This window comes from Crinia signifera, chromosome 6 (assembly GCF_055691185.1).
Source record: "Crinia signifera chromosome 6, ASM5569118v1, whole genome shotgun sequence".
Classification (NCBI taxonomy): Eukaryota; Metazoa; Chordata; class Amphibia; order Anura; family Myobatrachidae; genus Crinia; species Crinia signifera.
The window spans coordinates 166,389,234-166,402,577 of record NC_139222.1 but is presented as its reverse complement, the minus strand read 5'-3'; positions in this window follow the sequence as shown (position 1 = coordinate 166,402,577).

Genomic DNA, 13,344 nt, shown 5'->3' with positions numbered 1-13,344 from the left:
CCCTATATATATATATATATATATATATATATATATATGTGTGTGTGTGTATATATATATATATATATATATATATATATATAAATATATATATATAAAAAGGACATACTCTCCAGTGTTTTAAATGCAAATTAAAATCAGCTGTGTTTCCGTCCACTTGGGACCTTCATCAGGAGGTAAACATCAGTTACAACAGTCCAACAGAGGGCACAGCTTAGACCACACAGCAGGTTCCTACAGCAAGGAAGCCACTGTAGGTCTGGTGCTATTTATACCAAGTGTGAGACACAAAGGGTGCCAAACAAATCAAATTGAAGTACTTCCGCGAGTCACCTTGACACGCAGATAACATCACTTCCGGTTTCGTGCTGCATACTGAAAACCAGTGTAAAATAAAATTAATGGTGGCATCTAAATACTGAGGTGCATAGGTGCACCACCGCTGACATAATGCGCTGCTCAGTGCGCTTGTACTGTCAAGGCAATGTGGAAAATGGCGCTAGTGCCGAAACCGGAAGCTGAAATGACCGCTACTAACGCTGGACCAGGGACACAGAACAGATAACAGGGAAGTGCAGGGGATGGCGATGACGACGCCAACCGCCATCTGTATCTGCGAAAGGGGGCGCGCGCGCGTCCCCGCCAATTAAGGTTCACCCGGGGTCCCCCCGCCTCCCCGCACCCCCCCCCTAACCCTGTCCGTCTCCCTGAAGCAGATCGCCAGCGGTGACGTTCTGGCGATTCGCCAGCAAGAGGGAGCCCGGCTCCATCTGTATGAGCACTTAGGGTCTCACCAGTCATACTGCCCATGTGCATGTAACAAAGGTTAAACAACTGGCATGTAGCATCTATTGCTTGTGACGTGGGGAGTGTGGTATATGGTCCCAACAGTCGGGATCCCGACTGGCCGGACTCAGATAGCGGGGCAAGCGCAACAAAGCCCCTTACGGGCTCGCTACGCTCTCCACGCTGCGGGCTCGGTGGCTCGCTATACTCGCCACCTATTCTACTCTCCCTCCCTTGAGGGAGAATAGCCAGTGGCCGACGGGGCCCCGAGTGTCGGGGTTTTGACTGTCGGAATCCTGATGTCGGGGTAATGACTGTCGGGATCCCAACTGTCGGGAAACTGTCCGGCACCCGGCGTGGGAAGGAGTCTTTGGCTTTAGGCTGCCTGCTGTAGCACAATGTACATAAAGAAATGGTTCCATCAGTAAGATACACAGCACAGCCAGCTAGCAGTCACGTTAAGAACATTACCGCTCAGAACGGTCGATAGCTAACAAGCATGGAGCAATTAAGGTTTAATTTTATTCCTTGGCTGACAGGCAGGGCCACGCTGCAGGGTCGGCGGCTCACTGCACTCGCCACAGGTTCTGTTCCCCTATATGGGTCGTGGACGTTGGAAATTAGCCCTGTAAATCGAGATTCCGATGTTGGTTTACTGACCGCTGGAGTCCCGACTGTCAGGAGGTCTTCCGGTACCCCCTGCGGTTTTGCCCAGTTGCTTTTTTGCTTTACTTCCACACATGAATAAGGCACATTGTGTGCAGAAAATATTACAATCAGGCCCTATATTGCATGCTGCTGACATGCTCCACACTTGGGGGCCAATGTATCACCATCTGCATCCTGAGATGCAGATGTGCTGTGATAATATCTGCCCAATTCGCAATGTGATAATTGAGTACAACACACACATGTATCACCATTATTAATATTAATAAATTGTCCCTTTGGCCTGTGCAGTCCCTACTGTACTTCCTTCTCAATTCATGATTCATTTGTCAATGAACCATTGTAAAAGAATGGATTGTCAGCTCATGTCTTTAATAAGAGACACCTACTGTGTTATTGGTTAGTAGCAGATGTATAAAGGTGGACTGGAGTTCATTGCAGTGTTTGAGGATTAAGCCTAGATTAAATCTGTGCAATGTAGTGACAGATATCAGATTTATGGCCTGATAAAGATCTGATCGCTGCTGTACAAATTTACAAGGCGGCAGATTAACGAACGAATGCGTATGCGTACAGATTGTAGCGCAAGCCCAAACGTCAGCAAAATCCATCATCTATTCTGATTGCAAGCTGTTGCCAACTTGTGGGTGTCCCCTGTCTGTTTTCTGGGAGCGTCAGGAATAATGCAGTCGTTTTTAGGGAGGGTCTTTGACATCAGCTCTGGCCTCGATCAGCTTGTTTCTATCACACAGTAAAGCTGTGCACCGTCTGCACTTTGTCAGATCAGGCTTACGTGACTTCAGAAAACTTTGTATCACTGAATTTACTGTATCTACATCTCAACAGAGAAGCCTGGTGAAAGATGTGATTTTTGAACCAGAGGATGTTCGAAAAACTGCTAAATGAACAGTTGTCTGCAAATGTGTACACATTCAGCATCAGCACAGATTTGAAAGACATCAGGTCCTCAAGTTATTCTATTATCTCTCAGAATGGCCACCACAACTGAGATGCCAGAGACATGGGGTGAGATTTAATAGGATGAGAGTTTCAGAAAGTGAGAGATTTGGTAAGAAATCTCCAGTTTTTTTAAAGCGGCAATCATTTACACTGCAAAATTATACTGGTTTTGCAGTGTAAATGATTGCTTAAAAAAAACCTGGAAATCTCTCACTTTCTGAATCTCTCATGCTATTAAATCTCACCCACTATTCCTGGTTACTGGTACACTCTACACCTTACCAACACTTCCAGTTACCTTTCAAACAGCTGCTTCCTGTCAATTCTCCCGATGTGTAAAAAATAATCACTTTGCATGTGCACTGTGGCAGTGATGCGTTCAGTCTGCCAATAATCACTCAATTCTAAAAACAACAACTTATAGTTGACTAAATACTGGAGGGGGGAACCAACCAGCACATATCAACATTCACGTAAAGTTGTATGGATACTGCATTGCGATGTTACACTACCATCAATGTGTTTGTTTCAATAGTAGTAGTTTTACCATTAGATGGCAGCATTCTGAGGTTTACCGCCATCAAATGGTAAACATTCAATGGTGTTCCAATGGTCTCCCCCCAGCCATCCACTCTGCAGTACTTCTGGGCATGTGTGCTGAAGATGTTTGAGCATGTGCACAAAAGGCTTTTTTGCAAATCCACCAATCATATTATTATTTTTTTCCTGTTAAATCTTTTGATGCAATGATAAGTGATGATCACATCAAAAAAATTCAATGATGGAAGCCCAGCCATCATTTTATGGTTGGCTTCTGATGTCCATCCCTAGCCACAGCATGGGACACAGGCTTACAGAGCTCAACCTGTCTATTGTTAATAAGCCCACCCCTTGACTCCTGTGAAACTAGCCAATGGGAGTCTAGGGTTGGGCTTTTGTTTCATGTAAATGTGACACCTGTAATGGGGCCTACACATGTAGTGATGTCTGCCTACTTTCTAAAGCTGGCCATACATCAGAAAGATCGATCTTAAGATTGATTGTGCTCATGATTGTTTACAATTTCCCTTGAAATCCCCGGCAGTCCTTGGTGGTTTTTGTACACACAATCTACACCCAATCCATCATACAATCAGTCATACAATCCATCTGCTGCATGATTGTGTATACAAGATGTGCACACAATCTGCATACAATCCATCTTACAATCGGTCATACAATCCATCTGATGATTGATTGTATGATTGTGTACACAAGATGTGCACACAATCTGCATACAATCCATCTTACAATCAATTGAGATTGTATGATTGGGTACAATATCTTTCTGATGTATGGCCACCTTAAGAGTTCTGACTAGATTGCTTAGAAATTAAGCACAGATCGCTGTGTGTTTATGCCCCATAGGGGTTGTGTTCAGTGGCGGCTCCTACATTTTTGGGGGAGGGGGGCTGCCGCTCTCCTCCCATCCCTGGCGCCTCTCCTATGTTGACAGGCGCCAGGACTGGTGCATGCGCAGTACATATGTTTGTAAGGCCAGCTTCTATGGGCTGCTTCGGCAACAGCCTATAAAAGGAATCTTGGTCCAGGTGCCTGTACAATATAAATTACAGGAACTGGGACCAGCGCGTGCGCATATGCAATTGCCGATTTTGCACGGAAGCCCGCAGAAAGGCGTCCCGGAGGGAGGGAACACCTCCCAATGGGACTGCCTTGGTGACTGGCAGGTCGGACTTCTAATAGGAAGTCACTGCCAGTCACAGTGAAGCCAGTGCAGTCTCACAGACTGCATCTGGCTTCACTATAGTGGCAGATTTTACCTGGGGGGGGGGGGGGGCTGCAGCCCTGCAGCCCATAGGTAAAACCCACCACTGGTTGTGATGCACGTCCCTGCGCGGCGATATCGCTGGGCTAGATATTTCAGGCATGCTTAAGTTATCAAATCATTGCTCGCACTCTCTCTGTTGAGAACACGAGCAGTGACAGTACATCTCTATTGACTAACAGATTGAATGTAAAATAACATCACTTCCACTAATGTATTGTTCATATAGGAACTGTATATGTGTATAAAGGAAATTGTATGCTCTGTGGATAAATTCAGCTGTCAGAAAAAATAAATGTGGATGTTCCTCTTATCTTTCAGGTGTGTACATAGTGTAAGTGTTTACGTTCAGTCTTTACCCCCTTCTGGCAGTGAAACTGTCACACTTCTCCCGTCACTTCCTTTTTAGACTGGAGCGGTCACATGAGAATCAAATACCAAGAGGATGTCTATGGGGGGGAATGGAATGTGGACCATAGTTGCCTACCCTCCTGCATTTTGCAGGAGACTTCCTGAAATAACAGCAATCTCCCTCTCTCCCTCATTAGTCTAGCAATCTCCCTCATTTCACCTAGCCCACATTACACTGTTAAATTTTTTGGGGAAAAGGGAATGGGAGATAGATATATTTACATTGAATCATTAGTACTATTTCCCAGCACTTTAGAAAGTATAGTAGCTCTTACTAACTGCTTTGGGGCTCATCTACATTTGTATATAAGTCATTTTAAAAGATTCCTCTCGTATGTAGCAGTACACACCCACGCTTGTAGGTGCCATGTTCACAAACTCTTTTCAAAGTCTCTCCATATATGGAACTAGACATGCCTTTTGGGAGGAGCATGACACGCCTCCTCAATGGGGCACTGTGCAAAATTCTATTACTGACTATACTCTCCCTGAAACTAGTTTTCAGAAGTAGGCAAGTATGATGTGGACACCATGAATATACATACAGCATTCCTGAAAACCTAATAGTACTCTTATTAATATTTTATTTTATTTACTCTTAGTAATATTTTAATAGATAAAATATAATGCAGTAGATGAAACTCAGTGCCATGTGTTAAATTGTATTCCTTCTGCCTCCCAAATATAAGTTAAATTGAATCTTCCTCCCTGCTTCTTCTATATATGACATTTCTTTCTTAACAGTTATAATATGGGTGGGTGCTATGGGTACAGTTGTCTCGGGCCCGGGCCATGGCTACGGGGGGCGGGATTTTGTCAGTCCCGGGCCCCACAATTTCTGATGGCAGCCCTGCAAATCAGTACTGCCCCAACACACAGTATGGGCCTGATTCATACCGGTTTGCTAGGTGGCGTATGTTCGCAGCCTAGCAAATAGGTAAACGTCACCTGAAAGAGCATGCGAGGGGATGTGTCCTGTAACACATCCCCTTGTATACAGCAGCACGGCCGTAAAATCATTCGATGGTCACTCACCATTGAATGATTTTTCTGCCGTTCTCTAATAAAAGGATGTCCTTGTGTTTCCCCCCTATGTCCCTATAGATTGTAAGCTTGCAGCAGGGCCCTCCTACCTCCAAGTCTGTCTGTTGTTACCCAGTTTGTTTTATCACTGTCTACTATTGTAAAGCGCAACGGAATCTGCTGCGCTATATAAGACACTGTAACGGAATCTGCTGCACTATATAAGAAACTGTGACAGAATCTGCTGCGCTATATAAGAAACTGTAACGGAATCTGCTGCGCTATATAAGAAACTGTAACGGAATCTGCTGCACTATATAAGACACTGTGACGGAATCTGCTGCGCTATATAAGAAACTGTAACGGAATCTGCTGCACTATATAAGACGCTGTAACGGAATCTGCTGCGCTATATAAGACGCTGTAACGTAATCTGCTGCGCTATATAAGACACTGTAACGGAATCTGCTGCACTATATAAGACACTGTAACGGAATCTGCTGCGCTATATAAGACGCTGTAACGGAATCTGCTGCGCTATATAAGACACTGTAACGGAATCTGCTGCACTATATAAGAAACTGTGACGGAATCTGCTGCGCTATATAGGAAACTGTAACGGAATCTGCTGCACTATATAAGACACTGTAACGGAATCTGCTGCACTATATAAGAAACTGTGACGGAATCTGCTGCGCTATATAAGAAACTGTAACGGAATCTGCTGCACTATATAAGACACTGTAACCGAATCTGCTGCGCTATATAAGACACTGTAACGGAATCTGCTGCACCATATAAGAAACTGTGACGGAATCTGCTGCGCTATATAAGACACTGTAACGGAATCTGCTGCGCTATATAAGACGCTGTAACGGAATCTTCTGCACTATAGAAGACGCTGTAACGGAATCTGCTGCGCTATATAAGAAACTGTAACGGAATCTGCTGCGCTATATAAGAAACTGTAAATAAATAAATCAGCATAAAAGGACACGTCTGTATAAATGCATAAAGGTGCTTTTCCACCCGGTTCCAGCCTTGCCTGAACATGTGACTGTCCCACTGAGAGGGTGGGCCACTGTTTTCAAGAAAAAGAGCACTACCTGAAGTGTACGGACTGCAAGGCACCCTGCAATGTAGTGCACTTCGTTCTGCTACTATTAGTATCTATTCTATACAGTGCGCGCCATTCTTCAAGCACCAGTATCCATTTTACCTAGTGAACTTCAGTCTGCAAGTACCAGGAACCATTCTGCTAAGTGCACTTCAGTCTGCAAGTACCAGTATCCATTCTGCACAATACACTTTAGTTGGCTAATACCAGTATTCATTGTACTGAGGGCCTGATTCTGATCTGCTCGGTAAGCTGCAAATCTTGTAATTTACCAAGCAGTTGTGGTGCTGCCCCGCCAAATCTCCACTCCCCCACCACCGTATCCTCTCGCAACCACGCGAGGGTATGTGTTACAAACAAACGTCCAAATGACAGCTTCTGCAATGTACTTTTTTACTTTGAGCTGTGACAGATTTAACTTTTACTCTGAATTGTGACAGTTTTTAGCCCACAAACTCTCCACCCTCCCCCAGTCCTATCTGCTCCCACCTCCAACCTCTGACTTCACAACTCCCTCTCTCCATATCCAGCAAGTTTGAAACAGATCAGTGTCCCTGCAAAAATTACTTTCATTTTCTGTTATGACATCTTTTAGCACACAAAAGAGTAAATTGGTCTGTCGAGTGGCCTCTAGTGGTTAGTGTTGGTACCTCATAGAGATTAGGAGTTGCTAGCCATATTTATTTAATTATACCTATTTATTTTATTTCTTTACAGGTTTTTTAAATTAAATACTACCATGTGGGCATTGCTGCTGCTGCTGTCCTGTGCCATTCCCCCTCCTTCTCTTCAGCGGCTGGTAGAGGGAGGGGAACATGGAACCCACTGGGGCAGAGGAGTCCCTGCTTCCATTGGAGCCAGTTCCGGGTCCCAGAAGACACACCAGTGTCGATGAGAAGGCGAAGGCTACATACTTGAGACCCGGCGGCATCAAGGCAGAGGAATCCCGCCACCACTGGAGCTCCACCACGACCCAGGAGACATGCCATGCTTCGGGCTCACCCCACTTTATAAAAACAACCCCTCTCTGATGTGGATAGTGGGGGTATGAACAGGTCGGGAGGACGCGTATTTGCATACGATGTGATCAGCAGGCAGTGCCTCCGTGAAACTACATAAGTACCCAAAACACAAACCCCTGCTCTTCCTCCCCTCACCACTCCTTCCTCTTTTACCCCCTCCCTTATTTCCCTGCCCCCCCCCCCCCCCCCTGCCTCTCTCTCTCACTCCCCCTCTGTCTCATCTATCCTCTCTATTTTACTCTCCTTCCCCATCTATTTCGCTCTGAGGGTGTGATGTATTATGATTGAACAGAGCTGCCTTTTGCGAAGCCAACAACACTGGGTAAGGGATCTCCCTCACCTCCTACACCCGCGAGCCTCCTGCTACATTGATTCCCAAGATCCTCCTCCCTGCACCCGGAAGGTGAAGTCACTGTTGTTAGGGAGGAGGAGGTCACTGCATCCGGAGAACACACCAGTAGGCTGCCGGGACAGCAGATGAGGGGGGTTAGTGCAGGTGGTGTGGAGCAATGGGGTTCATCGGTATGCTGTGGGATGCAGTAAGAAGCCCATAGGCTTCTATAGGGTAATGCCAGAAAAATCTTCAGCTGGCATTCCCTCCACAGTGGACGATTAGAAATTGCCATTTTATTCTTTAGTATATCCTGCCCTTTGTCTCTCGCTCCCAGCACGCTTTCTTCTGCCCCTGTAAGGGGGATTGTATTAATAATGGTGGGAGGCTTTTTCAAAATTTTGTTATGGGACCCACAAAGTTCCAGTTACACCCCTGCTCTGTAGCCTGGTATATCACCTGCAATCACCCCACAGCAAAACCCTTTGGTACTCAGTCACCACCCCTGTAAAGGGAAATGCATCATCAGGTCTCCTAGCCTAATACCCAATCTGTGCCTCTGATTTCCAATTTCCCGTCATTGTCCCTGATTTCTTCCTAAATCTATCGTTTTGTCACTGTTACCAGTACTAGTTTTCTGTAAAAACGTGTCCAGGAACTCTTTGTACAGTATATGTGGGGGTGGGGCTATTTAAAAAACATTGATCTATAAACAGGTTTTTAATAAACCGAAACATAGAAGTTCAGCATTGCTTCTTTTTTCTTCAAGTACATGAGTGCCACCTGCTCCCTGCTGATATATATATATGTATATGTAAAGCAGAATCCCCGGCACTCCTGTGTCCTGGTCAGGGGTAACTGGCTTAGGTGCTCTCCTTTAGGGGTAGCAAACCCTATATACAGTGACAAAGGGGAAGGTGGCACACATAAGACTCCATTAAAGCAAAAGGTGCAAGTGCATTTACAGTGACATTTTGGGGTTTGAGGAAGGGGATACGATCCCCAAAATGTCACACTAAATGCACTTGCACTTGTTGCTTTAATAGAGTCTTAGGAGTGCCACCTACCTCCTTTTTTTGCTGATTATATCATATTTAATGAGAGATTCACATGATTTGGTCGACATAGGTTTTTCATGTTAATTCTTTAACCCCTTCCCGACATATGACGTACATGTACGTCATATGTCGGTTGCGGGGGAATCAAGCCAGCTCACGGAGTGAGCTGGCTTGAAAGAGAGCAGGTAATGGCTGTATATTACAGCCAGGTACCTGCTCTCACGGCCACGAGCGGCGAGTACGCCGATCGTGGCCGTTTAACCCTTTAAGCACCGCGGGCAAAGCGCCCGCAGTGCTTAAATAGCTGATCGGAGGAGGGGCGCACCCCTCCGGCGCCGATCGGGGCCCCCCGCGGCGAGATCGGAGGGTGACGATCGGTTGCCATGGCAGCCAGGGGTCTAATGTAGACCCCTGTGCTGGCCATGTCAGCATTCCTATTACATCCTGCCTGAGGCAGGATGTAATAGGAAGTGCTGAAAATCACTATGTTCAGCCATAGAGCTCTATGGCTGAACCTAGTACAGGCGATCGCGCCCCCTAGTGGTCAAGTACACTAGGGGGCCTTGTAGTAAAAGTAAAAAAAAAAAAAAAATAAAGTTTAAAAATAAAAAACAAATAAAAAAATATTAAAAGTTCAAATCACCCCCCTTTCCCCATTTCACAAATAAAAATAAATAAAAAATAACAAAAATAAACATATTTGGTATCGCCGCATTCCTAAAAGTCCGATCTATTAAAATATAACATTAGTTATCCCGCACGGTTAAAGGCGTAAACGGAAAAAAATTCCCAACGCCAAAACTACGTTTTTTGGTCGCATCGCCTACCCCAAAAAAAGTAACTAAAAGAGATCAGAAAGTCGCACATATCCCATAATGGTATTAATTAAAAAGTACACTTCAGCCCGCAAAAAATGAGCCCTCACCCAGGTCCGTAGGTGGAAAAATAAAAAAGTTATAAGCCGCAGAACATGGCGACGCGACGCAAATTAGAAAAAACGTAAAATTTTCTATTTTTTTTTTTTTAGTGGTAAAACGTAACGAAAACTATATAAGTTTGGTGTCACCGGAATCGTAACGACCCATAGAATAAAGATAACCCATCATTTTAAACGAACTATGAACTCCAAAAAAAAGTAACCAGCGCAAAATTGTGGAATTGCGTTTTTTTTTCTTTTTACCCCACATTGAATTATTTCCTGATTCCCCAGAATATTATACGGTATAGTAAATGGTATCATTAAAAAGTACAACTTGTCCCGCAAAAAAAAAGCCCTCATGTGTCTATATAGCCGGAAAATTAAAAAAGTTACGCTTATTTGAACGCGAGAAAAAAAAAAAAAAAAGTTAACAAAAAACGCCCCGTCGGGAAAGGGTTAAACCGCCTTGTTCTTACTGCACCATCCATGTCGGCATAGAGGGAGAATATACTGTAATAAAGCACGAAGCATGGTGAGCATAGTGAGTATACACTTTACTCCAGTGATCTCCAACCTGTAGCTCGTGAGCAACCGCTAGCTCACAGTCATAATGTGGCTAGCTCACCTCTTCCTATTGCATGTTGACACTTTTGGGGTAGACCTATTGACTGTCTATACCAGGGGTGGGGAACCTTTTTCGTGCCGAGGGCCGTTTGTATGGGGAAAAAATCCTTCGGGGGCCATATGTAAAAATTTCTTGTACAAATTGTCCTGCTGCAGCCGCCCCACGCTCCGGCGGCTGCCGCTGAATAGGACTGACAGTCTCCGGCTGCTATTGATTAAGAGGAATCTCGCAAGAACTATCGATCTCTCATGAGAATAGCCCTGTATTAGACTATCGGCAAAGCCGCCAGGTGGGTGGGCGGGCCACTCAGACCGGCTACGGGGGCCGCATACGGCCCCCGGGCCTGAGGTTCCCCACCCCTGGTCTATACACTGTACATTTATCAACTAGATCCAATATGCCACAAACTTAGCAGGAGTGGCAGCTTCACAGCGATTGTAAAGGATGATAAAACAAAGAAAATATAGAATGGAAACATAATAGCTTAAATGGAGAGACAGTGAATTAATAGCTAATAAAATTGAACAAATATTTTCACCTTCACATTTAACAGATTAAATGGAAATATGAATTATTTATGTGATGCAAATTGATACTGTAATAATGCAAATAGATTGAAGTAGAAATATTTCTACATTGGCATGAGGGGTTAAAGGGGCATACACACAGTGACAGTGATATATTGGCTATGCCCAATTTTGACTACATGCACTTGCAATTTTGACTATCTGAAATTTGGCATATGGCCAAATACACTGTATGCAACATAGTCAAAATTGGCTGCACAATCTATTTTTACTTGCGATCAGAGCTGGCCCTAGCCTAATTGACGCCCTAGGCAAGATTTTGGCTGGTGCCCCCTAGCACCGCCACTAGTTCCGCCTCTGACCCTGCTCCCCTTTCCCAGCACCATCAACCCTCATTATAGCAGTCATCATTTTGGTGCTCCTACCCGCAATATTTTAAATAGAAACAGTGCACACATTCGATGAGCAGCCCAAACAGGGGTGTGTTCTTGCTGGGAAGGGGCATGGCCAATAGTACCCCCAATTCAAATTATGCCACACAGTAGTGCTACTTTATTCACATTATATCATGCGATGGTGTCCCTTATTCACATTACATCACACAGTAGTACCACTTTACCTTATGTACATTGCTCCTCACATTATTCACATTATACCCTTAGAAAAAAATCCTGAGAAAATATTGTATTTTAAGCAACTCCATGGCCACACTGCAACCCAGCACAAAGCAGTGTGTGCTGGGCAGAGGAGAAGAGCTGCAGCTGCTGCTGTCACTTAAGGGAAGGGGGCCCGGGGCCCCTTCCATCAGACTTTGACCTGGGTAATTTGTACCCCCTACCCCTTTGTCTCGGCACCCCTGATAATACCACACAGTAATGCCCCTTACACATGACACACATTATTAATGTCCTTATAACCATAATGCCCCTTACACATTATGCCAACCTTTATTAATGCCCTTCATACAAATAATGACACACATAATGCCCCTTACACATATGTTGCACATTATTAATGCCCTTATACACATGACACAGATAATGCCTGTTACACATATGTCGCACATTATTAATGCATTCATACATGACACACATAATGCCCCTTGCACATATGCCGAACACTATTGCACAACCCACCCACCCGCAGACAGCACTCGCACAGCCGCTAACACTGTGACCTCTGCTTGGATACAGATGTTTCCTCATACATCTTGCACAACCAACCCACCCACAGACAGCACTCGCACAGCCGCTAAAGGCCCCCATACACTACGCAATTTGGCCCCGATTTCACCCGATTCTGGAGGATTGGGCCGAGAAATTGGGTGAAATTGGCCAAATTGCGTAGGGTATGACATCTGATCTGATGCGCGGTCCCCCCACTCCCAGCCTGCTCCTGACACCACCCCCCCCCCCCCGGATTTTTACATGTGATAATTCGCATCCGATTTATCACATGTAAAAAAATGCCATATCTTATCAAGATCCCCCGGGGAGCTGCCCGGGAAGCTCAGGGGAAATCGGGACAAGTCGCCCTAGTGTATGGGGGCCTTAACACTGTGACCTCTGCCTCTGCTTGGATACAGATGTTTCCTCATACATCTTGTCTCAATAGGCCATGAAGCTGCTAACGTTGGGTGCCTTTTTTGCTGAAAATTCATCTTATTTGCATTGTTATGACACACAAGGAGCTTCCAATGATTAAAATGATATGTTGCATAAATATATTCTGTGTGCGACTGTGGCTGTACCTGCATACGGAATGCTATGCTACAGTGATTTCCATGAATACACTATTTCATATGCAGATACAGCCTCACACACAGAATATAGGCATGCTGCATATCATTTTAATCAGCAGAAGCTGCTGATGCCCCTATGCATTCCAAATGCCCTAGGCCAGTGGTAGCCAACCCTAGCCCTCGAGAGCTACCAACAGTTCACATTTTCCAGAAAACCTAGCTGCTGCACTCATTAATCACTGACACATTTTAAAAGATCCACAGATGGAGCTAATTAGCTCACTTGTGATTCTGTGAGGAGACCTGCAAAACATGCACTGTTGGTAGCTC